The 15,584-nt window shown below is 29.9% G+C and overlaps 1 protein-coding gene across 1 annotated transcript in view; it reads right to left on the bottom strand.

Moving 5' to 3' along the window:
- LOC121114112 (uncharacterized protein KIAA0930 homolog) overlaps positions 1-15,323 on the bottom strand; it is a 75,867-nt gene extending 60,544 nt beyond the window's left edge. The window contains exon 1 of the mRNA XM_040707967.2: positions 13,745-15,323. The gene's annotated coding sequence lies outside the window, so the exon portion shown is untranslated. The remainder of the gene's footprint in view (positions 1-13,744) is intronic.
- Between the last annotated feature and the right edge of the window lie 261 nt (positions 15,324-15,584).

Below are 15,584 nucleotides of genomic sequence, written 5' to 3'. Positions count from 1 at the left end.
CCATAACTATTCACGGAACATTTTATTTTTTTGTAAAAAAAAGATCAAAAATCCATAGCAACATTTTCTAATGAAATCAAAAATTCCTTAATTTGGTAGGGGATATAGGGGTTACAGCCCCTCCAGGACACTCCCGTCGGACGGCCTTGCCCTGCAACAACCTTATAATTTTCAGTATTTCCACGGTCATTTTTGCTTTCTTTTATTTTTACATACCTCCAGTACATGTTTTATACATCACTGCTTATAATAGGTAGGGGTGAGTATTTATGAGAATAAGCAAATTGTATTTTAGACAAACTTTTCTAATGGCCACATATATTGGTAGCGTGATTTTTGTATTTAATTTCAAAGTAATAGGATTTTTTTTTTTTTTTTTTTTTTTTTTTTTTTTTTCAAATGTTGTGATAATTAAAGCTTTTATATATTTAAAGCAATAGCTTCATAATATTTTAGATTTAATAAAGTATAATTTTAAAGTTATATTCAAGGTCAAAGGTCAACTTCTGAGTAATTTTTATTGTAGCGTGTGTAATAAAGGTGTCCAATTTTTAAGGTGATCAATTAATTCGATCTTATGTCGTATTTTAATGAAAAAGTTATATTTGATGACTTTCCATCTTCAAAAAATGTTTTTGTGACCTTTATAGCCATTTGAAATTGACTTTTTTTTAAACATTCTTTATTTGTAAAGAGATTCGGAGGGATTCATTTTTGCAAGTTTTGTTGCTGAATTTTATATGTTTTATGAAAATTCATTTTTCTTTGTGTACAGAAGGCTATTGATAAATATGTCCAAAAAGATAATTGGAGTAAAATTTATCTAAATGAGTATTTATAAGAAAAAGTTCGAATTTTCTTTATTCGAAAATTCAAAATTATTTTTTCGTGAGTGCTTAAAATATACTATTGCATCTTCCTCCCAAAAAAAATCTCAGCGTGACTCTTCGTCATACATAAGAAGCAACACCCGTGGTTACTATATACTTAGATATTATCTCCTGGAGAATGAAAGAAGCTATTTATAACAGCTTTAGAATAATAAAAACAAGTTAATATATATGTAACATGATATCAAATATCACATATCATAAAGAAATAAGTCAGAAATAATAAATGGGCCATATTTATACATACAATATAAACATAAACATATTGTTAAAGAATGGAAATTGTATATATGTGTGGAAGGTAATATTTCATACTAGTTTATTGACAAACAAATCCATAAATAGGTATACAATTCAGTATATCCTATATAAGTATTTTATAGGATTTATAAAATTACTATATTTATCATGTTGAAAGGACCTGATATGGCTCTGCAACATAAAGCTAACCTGTGAAGAAGAAAAAATAAGATATATAGGTACGGCAACATTGCTTCCTTTTTTATCATGTGTGGAACCAGGCTGTAGAAGTAGTGGCGGGTTGGGTGGGGTATCATTCTATATGGGAGATTATACAGTCATTTTTATAATGTGCTGGAGTAGTAACGAACGTGCGTTTGCCATAGAAAAAAAAAAATTCCAAAAAATTTTTCGACATTATAATTTATAAAAATAAACTCATTGCAATTTAACTCCTGAGTTTTGATTTGTGAGATTTATGAAATCAAATGATTTTTTTAAATTTAAAAATACGATTTTTTAACTTCATAATTTGAATTTACAAAATTATTTGCATACAAATAACTCCAGGAATAAGGATGCTCCAAAGCTCAAATGGATACCAACAAATCTGGTTGAGAAGGTTTTTGAGGCTAAAAAAAGAAATTATTTTTGGGTGTCTATTGTTTTTATTTGCAAGATTCTTGAGAAATGACACCTTTATCGAACTTTTTCTGGCGAAAGTAGTTTTTGGCTAATGTATTCAATGCACCCTTGATCTTTACTTCAATAAAATGATCGTAACATTTTTTCTGAGATGAAATATTGAGAACAAGGGTGAAAAATTCAAAATAATATTATAAGGTTTTTTTCATGAGAAGCCAGTTTATCTTTCATTTGCAATCATAGATAAATTTGTGAAAATTTTTGCTCCAAAGTAAAAACTTCAACTCTTATATACAATTAAACTACTTAACATAAATAAACATAATTATTAGCAACACTAATAAAAAAAATCCGATAGAATCTACTTTTTTCTCATTTATATGCTATCAACTTCATTCCTATAATTCGTGAATTAGTAATACAGCAAAATATTTCAAATTAATTTGGTTATACAATATATAATGTGTAAGAATATTATCACATTTCATCATGAAGAAATAAAAATGATAAATATATATTTTTTTAAATTATAAGTGTCAAAATATGACAAAAATTTAAATGATGTAGTATAAAAAAGTGTATATATTTTTAAGTATTAAGTTAATCATAGAAAATACTTACTTATATATATACCGGGTGCGGTGAAAAAATCTTTACACTTCGATTTTGAAGTAAAAAAAAACCAAACTAGATATCCTTAAGGTTCTAAGAAGCCAAGAAAATGCCATTTGAACGTAACCAACAAATTTGGTAACTGACCTTTTGGACGCTGGCAAGAAGTAAAAAAAGATTGCAAAGCAGTTGGGGATCTCAAACATGAACCTGGACATCAACGTCGCGTTCCATCAGGATGGTACCCCTGTACAAACGTCCAAAAATGCCCAGAAGTGGTTGGAAAACAAATTGCCTTCCTGGCCAAAGAAAATGTTACCCCCTACTCACCAGATACTAACACATTGGACTTCACTTTTTGAGTGCATGTTGAGTCCAAGGCCTGCACCGTCCGTCACCCAAATATCCACAACCTCAAAGAAACCGTTAACCAGTACCAGGTTTCTATATCTGTAGACAATATCTGCAATGGGTTGAAAGCCTTCCGTGGCCACTTGGAAGCCATCATTTACTGCCAACGGGCTACATGGATAATAAGAGTACCCAATACATCAAATTCGTTATTTTTATTTCATACCCTATTAAATCTGGTTGCTGAAATAGATTGAAAATATAAAGATTTTTTCGCTGCAACCGTTACAGGGTGATCTTTAATGAGAGTCCCTTAAAAACTTTAAACCACTCAAAGATAGTAATATTTGTATTAATACTTATTAATAGTGAATAAAATTGGGTTTATTTTGGAGTGTTAAAATAAAAAACTAAAAATCAACATAGCAACCCTGACAATTTGAAACAAACTTAGCTAAAATTATGTTAAATATCAATATTCTTTGTTAATTAATGAACCATTCCTATTGATTGTAATTAATAACAATGAATATTGATATCTTCGATTTCTTGCAAATTTCAACAAATTATGATCCAACACTTTTGTGGAATAACCACATATATACGATGTAGTAGCAACGGGCATTTGAGTGTGGTGTGTGAAACAATTACTGAGTTGTGGCACATTTTCCAATTTTACAGCCTCAGAGTCAATATTTCATTTTCATTAATCTCAAATTTTCCCAAGATGAATAAGGAAAAGTTGAGTACATAAATTGACTACCTTATTACAGATATAAGAACTCAAGTACAATTAACTGTTATTATGAAATGGGTATCAAAAGTTCTATACGTCTAAAAAAATGAAATTTGATCATTTTCAAGCATCTAATTATCGCTTCTATAAGCTGAGTAACATGCCACAAGTTAAAGGTGAGCCATTTTTGATGACATGCTTTTTTTTTTTTTTTTTTAGTTTGCAAACTGAAGATTGAATTTTCTTTTCCTAGGCTGCTACTGTTATTATTTAATTCCTGAGAAGTTAACTTCCCTTTCTCCTACATATAAGCAATCATTGATATGTAGTAAACACGATTAAACATTTGTGTGTGCACGTGGAAAACAAAGAGTCACCCTAAGAATTTGTTGCTGAGTAATAATTGTAAGTCATATTTTTGACTCAGATTAGAATTGAGGATCAACATCGGAGTAATTTTCGCAAATAAAAATACCATGTAAGAATATTGTGTTTATTTATTGTTGCATATAATTAGCTTGATTGAATATATGAAGGCAAACAAACCAATTATGAGGACTACAACATAAAGATTCTGTCAATAATGACTATTGATATCTCATTAAAAAATGTTATTTTATGAACATATGTGCAAATATTTGATGCAGTGACGAATATATGATCCGTTCAATCCAATAATATTTTTTATTAAGTAAGCATAGTGGGTTGAATCAATCATCCAAGAACTCTGATTTTGTATCACCTTTAATTAATGGTGAAAAAAAAAACTTTTTACGGCAATTAATCAAAGAATGTCAAACTAGTTGATTATTTTTTTTAAGGTAATGAGGTACATATTATCATAGATGAAAATAACTCATTCCAGCGGTATGTTAAAAAAATGAAAGTGGTAATCCGGATCATTTGAAGAATGTTTTGAACGAGAGGAGTTTAGTATATCAAGACTTTTCATTTAATTACATGCTTGCAGCTAATTAAATGAAAGAAACCAAGAAAAATCTCACTCCTTTTATAGTAAATATATACGGCAGAGATGACTCTGATGTTGATCCTCAATTCCATTCCGAGTCCAACAAGGAATTACAATAATAACTCTCCCAGTGTTACTTTCCATCATTCATAATCAAACACATTTGTGATTACACTTGATAGTTTACATGTATATGTTCTCTCCTCAAGAAGAAAAGAATAATGAGAGTAGTGTTAGAATATAAAGAACATATATTTATGTAGCAACTGCAAAAAGATGAGCCCTCCTCCATAATAGTATTCTTTTCATCTTGGAGAACATAGTCCTCATTGCATTTCTAAACCTTTCCTCCCCAAAACAAAACAAAAAAAATGAGAGAAAAAGGCCGAAACTAGTTGGTAGTGTCATTGTTTTGTATATTCAAGCTGGTGTTCATTCATTTCTAAGTAATTATTTTTAGTAGAGCTTCTTTCGGCACAGTTTTTCAGCAGAGTTTCTTGTCAGCTTAGTTCTTTTGTGCCTGACTCTTTTCAGCACTATCAAAATTATCCATATTTTTTTTATTTTTTTTTCATATATTTTTAAATACATGAATACAATATTGACAACCTAATTATAATTTTATCAATTTCAGGATACGTAATTTCCATAACAAATATAGTCAATAATATGTGAGTAAATGTATCATTCATCATATGAAACTTCCGTATCAAGCAGGGTCGAAGAGTCGGAGGATTTTTTTTTTTATGAATTCGAGTCCAACTATTTAAAATTATTGTCAAATCCGGGGTTCCCATGCCAAGCAATATGGATTTCAATTTGGGGAACCAGTGGAGTGTTCAATTAAGTAATCTGCCATCTTGAGCTTGATCTATTATTGTACACTCCTAATATCTTCTTTTAATAATAATATAAATATTGGGAGTGTATGTGACGTCATAAAATACTGAAATTATAGAAGGAATATATACTTCTTTCTTATACTTTTCTTTAGCCCTTCCTACTCCAACTATTTAGAATTTAAGGACTACGGCTCCAATTTTGTAAAATTATATGGTTCTGACACCCCTAGACTCGGAAATCAAGCCAAAATATGCGACTCCAACAACTCCCACTCCACAACTATGGTAACAACATGTTGGTATTTATTGTTGTTTTTGGTTATTTGAGACAGCTGGTCTTTTTTGAATTAATGAATGATGATATGATTATTTACTACACAGTTATTTTTGATTGAAAGTAATACCAATCGGGATATAATTGATTGATTATTGGTGGAGCAAAAGGCAATTATAACTATGTCTCATTGCCCTATAACCTTTTTAATTGACAGTATCGTTTTAGGTCGTTTTTAGTAGAATATCGGGCAAAGAGGCAAAGTAAAACTATAAAGCCATACACCCCAAAATCCATGAAAAACGATACGAACAGTAGGAAAGGGTCAATAGAGCAAGGATACATTTTTCTACTTTCTATACCATTATGATACTTAGTCATTTATGCTTTCTTAATGATAATTCTAAATGTCTTTTAATTTCAAACACCTTAATACAATTATATTTGGTCTGCTTGGAATTGTTTCCTAAGAGAAATTGAGTGTCCATTTCTTTTAAAGTATATATTAATATCGGAGCCATTTGTAGGAGGGCATTTTCCCTACTCTACACTCACGACAAGGACCAGGCTTCGACTGATTTGATTTGAAATGGAATTATTGTATATATTGATAACCAAAGGATTTATTACTGTTTCCAAATAGAAAAAGAAATAAATTAAAAAGGTATTTTGAAAAATAAAAAAGAAACTTCCATTATATTTGTGACTTTTTTTAATTCGAATTTGGATCAAGTAAAGACAAAAAAGAGTCCCATGCATTTATCTTTACCTCAGGCTCCTTTAACTCCAAAAAGATATGTTGTTTCTCACAGTTGCCATATTTTATGACATTCTCGCATAATTGAATTTTACGCTCACTGCTACTTTGAGTAAAAGTAAAATAATTTTTACTTTATATATTCAAATTTCTGGGATGAGTGGAGATACCCAATAATATTTACTATAGTTTAAAGTACTCATTTGACGACTGATTTTTATTTGACCCCCATGTTCCCATCCAAAATCAACGAAAAATAATTAGAGTTAAACAAATAAACGTTCAGGAAGTTATTAAGGGACAAAATTATTAGAAAATCGATAGCTGATAAGAAATACATCGAAGTTGTTGATATTATTAGGAAATCAGTGTGAAATACATCGTTCACTGCACAGCCACTCAATAGTAGGATAGATCAACTGCTCAAAATCATTTTTTGGTCATTATTTTTTATCTCATTACATATTTTAATCCTTTGGGGGTTAAAGAAAAGTATTTTTCTTTTTTCCTCAATAAAAGTCTTATCGACAGAGAGCAAAGGCATATAATCCCAAATATTTTTATAATTAAAACAAAGACCTCCGTTTTATTAATTTATTGCTTATAAAACATATAAATAAATAACATCTACAAAAATACTTTCTACATTGAAACAAAATTTGCTTCAATAAGATTATACTGCTTAGTTAGTGTTGCATCAGCTTTACCTTAGAAACATATAACGCAGATATTGATTTGATTATTTGAAGGCAAAAATCACTCGTAGTTATTATATAAATATATAGGTTATGAGCTAACATAAAAAAATATTGAATAAATATCAAGAATTTTTCAAAATAATTTTTACTTTATATATTCAAATTTCTGGGATGAGTGGAGATACCCAATAATATTTACTATAGTTTAAAGTACTCATTTGACGAATGATTTTTATTTGACCCCCATGTGGTCTTTCAAATATGACATTTTCTTTAATTGGATTGGGAAAATTTTGCGACCTTCTAATGTAATTTGCGGGGCCTCCAAATGATTAATCACAATATTTTATTAACATAAATAATAAAAATTGTAGAATAAAAATGTAATGCAGATTCAATATAAAGAAAAATCATTTTAACATTCTTTAGTATTGACGAGCTACATTAAATATCTATAATTAAACAAATCTCAAGACTTAACCTCAGGCAATTTTTTCCACAAAAAAAAAATTTAAAATCAATTTATTATTTCTCCTAAACTTATTCACGAAGAGAAACAAAGTACTTTTTTTTTTGAAATATTAAGGCAATACTTATTCCCGGACAAAACTATGGCATAAAAAGATAACTTTTGACCTTTGAATTAGTTAATCTTTATAGACCAAAGCTATCAGCCAAGTGACAAAACTATTTTGTTTTTAGTTAAAACAAAACAGAGAGCAAAATGCAGTTTTTTGAAACCCTTTGTTTACCAATCTATAATTAAAAACTCTCAAAAGTGTTTACCAATGAAAATCTTTTTGTTTTCTATTTAGCTGTAAGGGAAACAATGATTTTAGATAGGCATTTCCATGGATACTGATAGTACTACTGAATTAAGATTCTTGTTAACATCATGTGGTAAAATATGATTAAGGAGGCGGAAAATATATTATTGATATTAAAATTAGAATCTTTAGCACTTAGAATAACATTAATGCAAGGACAATATTTTAAGTTTATATTTAAACATATATCGCGTTGTGACCTGTATTGTATCACGCAACTTTTCATATGAAAAGACACAGAAATAGGCCCAAAATCAGTTGTTACCTAGGTAATTCCGGATCATTCATTTCCATCAATGGAGTTATTATTTAATAGTTGTTGACAATTGATAAGAGCTCACTTTATTTCAACAATACCACATTCAGAACACTGATTAGGGGGAAAAAAGAAGAAACATCTAATGCTGAAAACATAATATAGTGTAAATTTTTGTGTTAGTGAGATAACACCGTTATATAATATTATTTTATTATTACTTTTTTTTTTAAATACACCCAAAGGTAGGCGGAAATATTCGAGAAGAAACACAAAACAAAACCAGACCAACGGTTTTTCCCTTTCATATCTTAAAACTGTTACATTTCTCTACGTTTTTCCCTTAGCTAACAATGCTATAACAGGAATGAAACATTAAATAAAGAAAATAGCACACCTGCAGAACAAGCAGGTTGCCATATGGAGCTTTTATTATTATTTTAAGCGTACCATTATTCAATATATTTTTTTATATCTTTAGGCATAATTAAATTTATATGGAACGTAGATTCCGAATTCTTAATAAATTTTAGGATTGAAGTATTGTATTTTACCCCATCTATTTACAGAAAAAGATAAAAAATATTGTTAAAAAATAAAGCCATATCAATTTATCTTATAAAAATGTCAATAATGAAAAAAAAAATATGAAATATTAATATCTATTAATTTTAGTGTAAAATCATTATGAAAAATAACAGAGATATGTATGTAAATATGAGACACATGAAAAAATATTACAGTGCTCTTATTCTGGATCTATGACTACATAAAATGCATCTATTTAGTCTATGAAATAAATATTTGATAAGTTTTATCTTGAATTTTTGATAAAATAAAATATGGTGCTACGTAATTTTGCCTTTAACTTTTTGCCTCAGGACATTTTGCCTTAAAGTCAATTTGCCTCCATTTTAAATGTAATTTATAGTTTTTAGTATTTTTGGTTAAAATTGGTGTTCCTTTGTAATTTTTTAATCAAAATATGGCATCTGTATTACCATTAAACGCATGATATGGTTGTTTTCTGTTGGAAAAATGATGGAATCATGCCTCAAGTTTTCCACAGATACACCAAAAAAATCAATATGTAATGAATTCGAAACAAAGACAGAGTAGGTAAATAAATTAGTATAATAAGAAAAACGTAAGTAAATAAACATACGATTCTAATAGACGAATTTTCTAATAACTTCACCGTTAGTAACTATCATTAGATATGATGAATTATTCATTTTAAAAAGAGCTATGGATTGACAAACAAGCATAATATGAGGCATGAGCATATTTCAATTTGCAATATTGACCTTTTGTAGACCTCAAAAGAATGAATGCCAGAAAAAAATCCAAAGGTAATGAAGAGGTAATCGATAGTTATGCTTATTTTGAGACAAAAGAGAAATTGTATTATAAAAGTGGCAATGGAAAATATTGAATAACTAATTCAAATTTGGCGAAGTAAATGTGTTTTACTATATTAGCCTGGGAACTTTCCGGCTGACCTGTTCCAATAGTTTCCAACAATAGATGACTTATGTTGGTGTATTGTTTACAAAATATGTATTTTTATTATACTTATTTTTATTTAACAAAAAATGATTTTAGTTGGTAGGCCTTGATAAAATATTATTACATAATATGAAAAAACGCAAAATTAAATGAATATGATGTATTATGAAATATATTTATTAAAAGATAAGAAAATACTCTGTGGTACATCAGCATAAAACTTATGTAGGAAGCATTCAGCATATGTATATATTCTAAAAATAGAGATTTACTTTCACAAATAGAATGCAATTACTATTTTAAATGTTATCCCATATTAAACCTTTGCAAAAAAAAAATCAACCAAATTGTTAATTTAACATTGCTTTTTGAAGCTTTTAAAATAAATAAATAAAGCTTTTCAATGCAGTTTATATAGCTACATATACGGAAAAGAAATAAGTAAATATAAACTACCAATTGTTTATTTTTAAATTCATCATAATAAAAGATTTATTCAGCTGTTATGAAAAAGCTTTACTATTATCAATAAAAAATTTACCCTTTTTTTCAATATTTGAGATTCAAAATTTGTGATAATTTTTTTTATAAATATGCGTCGAATTTTCCCACAGATTAGTTTTATGTTGGTGTAGTACTACATCGGGTGTTTGTGACCAAAATATTTTATAAACCTCAATCAAATATTATTTTGTTTACATAAATCCTTTTTTTTTCTCTATTTTTTACATAAACCAGATTTTCAAAATATCTTCAATAATAATTCTGTGAAATTACAAAATATCATTCTAATAAGTAATCTATTTTTTTAGTGTAATCATAAAAATACGATTACACCAAGTGATGAAAATTGTGTGTATAATGTGCATGTTAAAAAAAGAAACAGAGAATTAATATGGTAACCCCCCGACAATTTGAAGAACGTTTTGGAAGAGATCAGCTACAATTAGTTGTGGCAAGGGAGGATGGGAGAAGGAAATAAACGAGGACATGGCAAGAATTAACTGATGTTAATCCTTCATTCTACTCTGAATCTAACAAGGACATTGAATTATAACTCCGCAAAAATCTTTAAAGTAACTCTCCGTCTTTTTTAAGCACACAGAATATTAATGTGGTAAATTCATTCCTCAGATTACCAATTCAAAAAAATAAAAAACACCGAGGCCAGCTAAAATATGCACACTATTTACATCACTGACTATAGCACATTTAATTTATTCGTTCCCAGCCTGAGGGTTGAAAAGATATTTTAAGAGTGTCGAGGAAATATATTTAGATTAAATAACATTGTGGTTCAACTTTCATGGGATTGCCACGCATAGAGTTGTAAATAATCCGCCGATCTGCTAAAAAAAAATCAAGGAAAAGAAAAATATTATGATAACCCCTACAGTCTGAGGAATTTTTGGTACTCGTCATGAAGTTTCATTAGATCAGAGGCAAATAGCTATGGGAGGAAGGAAGTCAACATAAATCCCACTTTGTATCTAACAAAGGCCTTAAACTTGTAACTACTCCACAAATCATCATAGCTAATTTGTTTGTCATTCATAACTACACGCACTAGTGATTTTTTTACACAAAGATGTCCCCTTTTCAGGAATATTTGATGAACTAATCATAGCAGCTTCAGAAAAAATAAAGTACTTTCTCAGATTATAAAATTTAAAAAATCACAAAATATTTTAGTTTTAGTTATACTTTTTACAACTCTAACCATGCGTAAATATTTTTTTTCCTTTTATAATGTAAAAAACCTTCACTCTCTTGATTTACATATTTATTATACCTTAAATATACTTGTACTTGTTTGGCTTCTATATCGATCAAATAAAAGTTATCTTGGAATACTCATAGTAAACATTGAATATTTGAGGGGCTATCACCAAACATTTTGTCGGTATGTAGCAAATAGAGAGCAGCTGAATGGTATAAATGAGCGTTTGTACAGTTATTATATACTAGAATTATATAGCCATGAATTGATCATATTTTTTTATTTGTTTGGCATGAATTGTTAGAACATAATTAATAGCTTTTTGCTCAGCGTTATAACACTAACTAATAATTAGAGAAACATCCATTAATTGGCAACCAATCAGCAAACTAGCAAATGCTCCCAATTATTGATCTCACTAAAAGAGCTTAGGATTTGTAAATTTAGTGATAAATACTTAAATTTATACAAAACATTCATTAATTTGATTTATAAAAGAATGGAGAAGAACATTAATCATAAAAGCAGGAAGGCTTCTCCAAGAAGAGAATAAATAGCTCAAGCTAAGGAAAAGGTAACATAGACAGTAACTAAATCATATACTATGTAAGGCTAGAAACATAGATGAAAAATATACTTAAATAAAAGAGGTTTTTTTATCATTGCTAACTAAACATATGTTTTTATTTGTATTTTGTAAAGGTGTTTTCGTGATTCTTTCATTCTTGAGAAGAGAACTTATTATTTGGATAAACCATAAAGTGTAACCACAAACGTGTTTGTTCATGAATGATGAGGAGTAACGCTGAGGACTTATAAGTGTAAGCCTTTCTGTGACTCAATGAGGAATTGAGGATCAGTATCACATTAATCTCTCCCTATATCATTTCTAGATACGCAGTGAGGTTTCTCAAATTGTAAGGGTGAACACGTTCATTCTCGGTTTCTTTTTTTAACATAACGATAAATGGCATTATTTTCATCGTTGTCTAGGAGTATTGTTGTAAATCGTGTGTATTTTCAAGCTGAACCTCTTTTTTTAGAATTGGTATGTGAAGAATGAATTTTCTTTTCCTCGGCTGCTGTCATTATTATTTAACTCCTGAGTACTTCCTTTACTACTACATTCAATTATATTTAAAACGTGATTGAACATTTGTATATGTTCACGTAACATGGAAAATTCGTCAAAACCATTGTCACAATTAACGCAATAACCCACAAACTAAAGAAAATATTGCTATGAAACTTTGACAACTGTTTTTTCAAGGTCGGTAATAACTCAAAATGAGATGAATTAAAAACAAATAGTGCCATGTATGTGTGAAGCCTAGGATTTTTCAACCCATGTTCTATGTTATAATTTTTTCAACTCAAAAATTGACTTCCCTTCAGATCCTTTCTGCTGCTCTTCAACTGATACTTCTTAATTTTTATCTGGCATAATTTTTCAATTAAACTTATCTAGGTAAGTTAAAATTATTAAAAGGTTCATATTTGTTATGAATATATTCAAATAAATAGTAACAATGCATGCATTCGCTGTCACATTTAAAGTCAAACTGCACGCTAGGCGGTGCATCAAATTAGTAAATTTGCAATTCAAAAGGATGTGTAGGCTCATATTCATAATATGCATAATGTTTTTTGAAATTTGATCTAAAAATAGAGCTGAATTTGGTATTTTAATACTCCTATTGTTCTTTAATAAATTAAAACTTTCAGGGATATAAAAATCAAACTTCGTTATAATTCTATTAAAAATTATTCTTCACGTTATTAGAAACAAAATATATACAAAACCCCTACTCTAAACCCTTTTATTTAATATCTTAAAGGAAGAATAATCAAAAGAAACATACATCAAGTAATCGGAGCTTTTAGTAGAAAACTTCTAACTCCGATAGAAGAGTGGTTTACTTATCTTAAATTATCTGGTAACCTGGAATTTGGAAGAAAAATTTTATGGGGTCAAACGTGGAGAAACCATTTTTTTTGCTGTATAATGGAGACTACTAATCATTTCTTGAGGAAATGTCCCCTTGTAAATATAATATTTTAGAGACGTTCTTCTGGTTTTATATAAGGATATTGTTACAAGCTCCAAAGTGACTACTTTTTGACCTTTATTAGACAGACAGACACTCAAAAAGTTAAGGTTGTCCTTACAAAGACATACCATATTTTTTTACAGAAGGAAAGAGAAACCACCAGATGTTTTTAAAAAAAAAAATTATAAAGTTAAACGCAAATGTTTTAATTATTTAAAATACGTAGTACTTTTTCATACAATTTTCATTATGATAAAGGTGTTGATGTATTTTTTTATTTTTGTATTTGCGTGTTTTGTTTTTGTGTTAAAATTTGTAAATATATGAAACCAAATAAAAGGCCAGAAAAAATATAATATGACTTACCGGATCTGAATTTTGAGTACGAGGAATAAAAAGGTTTTGATGAATGAGTTTTGAAAGAAAGTAGTTAAAGAGCTAACAGGCTACTAATAGTCTTATAAGGATGCGATTTGGAAGAAGTTTTGCGAGTTTATGAGAGCAGAAACAAAGCAAACAAACAATGATTCAATGAAGAAAAGGGGATTTGTATCCAAAGAAGGAAGAAAAAAATTCTCAGTTTAATTAGCAATCCCTAGCAAATCCTTCAAAATTCCAACCGTAGACTCTGAGTGATATCCTCAATGTCTGTTAAAAGCGAGTCTTGTTCTATTGCTAATTCGTCTCTTAGGATTAAAAATTGAACCAGATCTTCGTTGAGCCCTTCTATGGTTGATAGGAAACTATTGAGGATGATTTGAAGTTGAGCAACGTTCATGTCCGTGAGAATGGTTCGATTCAACTTCTTAGAGTATTGAAGACCCAGGATTCTACATGTTGGAGAATTAAGTCTTCGTTGAGTTCGATCATTGGCGATGGTTTTGGCTGCAATGTACTTTGCTACCTCTAATTTCCTTTTGGCCTCGTCCTGTATGGCCTTTATTTGTTGAGGAAAAGAAGAGGGGCTCTTGGTGGGGGACGGAAGGGGGGAGTGAGAGGATGAAGAGAGTGATGAAGAAGAGGAGTTCAAAAAGTCCCTTTTCTTTGTATCATTGATGGGAATAATCACATGTCCCTTTTTTGTGGATATGTTTCCTTTCACAAGGGATTTGGCAGACACTCGCTCAATCTTCAAACTATTATAGTGCTCTTCGCTTTTTTGATCCTCTTCTTCTTCGTCTTCGTCCTCAGAGGCCGTCTCATTCAAAAAACAAATAGATAGATTGCGACAATCCTCTCCAGCCTCAGAGCTGCTACTACTACTACAATGACCACTGTCCTCTTTGTCCCTTTTCTTGGAGGAGGAAGAGGAGACAACACGCTCAGTTAATCCCCGCAATCTCAGTGGCTTCCCATAAGCAGTCAGACTTTTGCCAACATTGCGCCTTCGATAGGGTGGAAGTTCTTCAATGAGGGGATCGTCTCCTGCAAGGCTTTTACGGATGTGTTCGCGTGTGTCTGAGGATTGAATATAGTTGGATGGGACGCAACACTGCGTCTGAGATGATGATGATCCTGTGTGATGATGACGATTATAAGAGTCTAAGCCAGAGATAAATATCTTTTCCTTCTCTTCTTCAATATCATGATGCCGCCGCCTCCGGGAATTATCCTTCTCAATGAGTCTAAGGGATTGAATTTCTACTCCGGCCATTCTGAAAGGCCTACATGTTGTTGATATCTTCTCTTTTTCAAAATGAATGTGTCTACTACATCTGTCCCCAACCAATTATCATTCAATAAATAATTGTTTGTGAAAGTAAAACTGAACAAAACAAAAAAAAAATGCACTTTTTATTTGGATGAAAAATAAGAGGCTCTCCCTCGGTCGACTCTTTTTCATAATATGTAATATAAACAGCAAAGGATGTTGAAATCCTGTTTTCCCCCTATATTTATTTTGTCTCCCCTTTTTCACATAAAAAAAAAAGAAGAAGAAAAGAATGGTTGTCTCACTCTGAAAAGCGTGCGATGAAACAATACACAGATCAATATATGTATGTACATAGACTTTCTAAAATAGGAGAAAGGGCTTTTTCTTCTCCACACTGATTGGGAAGGGGGTTAGAGAGAGAGAGAGCGAGGACCATCGTATAATAATAATGAAGAGGGCATGTGACCAAGGAACGAAGGGAAGAAGTATTCATAGATTCATTTTTGACGTAAAAATAAAACGCTAATGTTATTTATGCTATACAATGATTCT

This window comes from Lepeophtheirus salmonis, chromosome 3 (assembly GCF_016086655.4).
Source record: "Lepeophtheirus salmonis chromosome 3, UVic_Lsal_1.4, whole genome shotgun sequence".
Classification (NCBI taxonomy): domain Eukaryota; kingdom Metazoa; phylum Arthropoda; class Copepoda; order Siphonostomatoida; family Caligidae; genus Lepeophtheirus; species Lepeophtheirus salmonis.
This window is presented reverse-complemented; position numbering and strand designations above follow the sequence as displayed.